The following is a 1,496-nucleotide window of genomic DNA, read 5'->3' on the forward strand; positions in this document are numbered from 1 at the left end:
ATAATAAATAGATGTTCATCTCAAAAAAGAACCATGTGTCCTTAAGTATGTACCCCATATGCCACATCCTAATTGCCACAAATTCTATAAATAGTGAGCTTTTGTGGTTTTTGAAAATAGGTGAAAAGATTGGTGAGAAATCCAAAAGTTTGGAAAAAAATTTCCATTTTTATATATTTACATAATTGCTTATATTTTGTTATATTATTTTATTTATTATTATTATATTATATTTTCTTCATATCTGTATTCTATTGTGCTCCACAATTTTACAACACGTTATCAGCATGAGCTCCTGTCGTTTCTCCTACTGAAAGTAGGTCCTAAAGATTGGTCCACTTTTTCCTTTTTATCATAATTAATAAATTTAATGTTATTTTGCATATTTAATATCTTTTAAATTTTTAAATAGATACAATATTCTGTGATAGTGTTATCATGACAAACCTTACGAAATTAGAATTCACAGCCCTTGACATTAATTACAATAATTATTTGTTATGGGTGCTCGATGCCGAAATCCACCTGGATGCTATGAACCTTGGGGAAACAATTAAAGAAAGAAATACAACATCCAGTCAGGACACAGCAAAAGCTATGGTTTTCCTTTGTCATCATCTCCACGAGGGATTGAAAATGAAGTACCTTACAATAAAAGATCCCGATATCTTGTGAAAAAATTTGAAAGAGATGTATGATCATCAAAAAAACAATTATTCTTCCTAAAACTCGGTGAATGCATTTAAGGCTACAAGATTTTAAATCAATAAGTTATTACAATTCCACATTATTTAAAATCAATTCCAAATTCTTGTTATGCGGACAGAAAATTACTAATGCTGAAATGTTAGATAAGACATTTTCTACCCTTCATGTCTCAAATATTCTCCTATAGTAGCAATATTGAGAGAAGGGTTTTAAACAATATTATGAACTAATTTATCTTCTCGTGGCCGAACAAAATAACAAGTTATTGATGAAAAATCATGAATCTTGACCAATTGGAATAATACCATTCCCTGAAGTGAATGTTGTAAATATTAATAATCGTGATTGAGGTCGTGGTTGCAGTCGTGGTCGTGATCGTGGCAGAGGAAGAAATAATTATTATTTTCGTGGTGATCGTTCTAATCATTTAAATTTCAAAAGAACCACACAAAATGATGCTCACAAAGGAAAAGCTCCACAAGATAAGAGTCCAAAAAGTGTTGAAAATAAATGTTTCTGATGCGGAATGACTGGGCATTGGTCACATATCTGTCGTACGTCAAAACACTTAGTTTATCTCTATCAAGCCTCCCTGAAGGAAAAACAGAAAAATGTGGAAGCAAATTTTGCATACCAGGATAATGGCGTATTTGATCCATCCTATATGAAAAAGTTGAATGTAGTGGACTTTTTTGAATCTCCGAAGAGAAGATTGGCATAGTTTATGGAACATCAAGTGTTTTTTTCTTTTAAAAATATCTATACTTAATGTTATTGTTTTTTTTATC

The 1,496-nt window shown here is 30.9% G+C and overlaps 1 pseudogene; it reads left to right on the forward strand.

Moving 5' to 3' along the window:
• The first annotated feature begins 438 nt into the window (after window positions 1–438).
• LOC150033402 (uncharacterized) lies at window positions 439–1,057 on the forward strand (annotated as a pseudogene).
• Window positions 1,058–1,496: the final 439 nt, after the last annotated feature.

This window comes from Benincasa hispida, chromosome 10, assembly GCF_027475165.1.
Source record: "Benincasa hispida cultivar pf3 chromosome 10, pf3_genome.v1.1, whole genome shotgun sequence".
NCBI classification, from domain to species: Eukaryota; Viridiplantae; Streptophyta; class Magnoliopsida; order Cucurbitales; family Cucurbitaceae; genus Benincasa; species Benincasa hispida.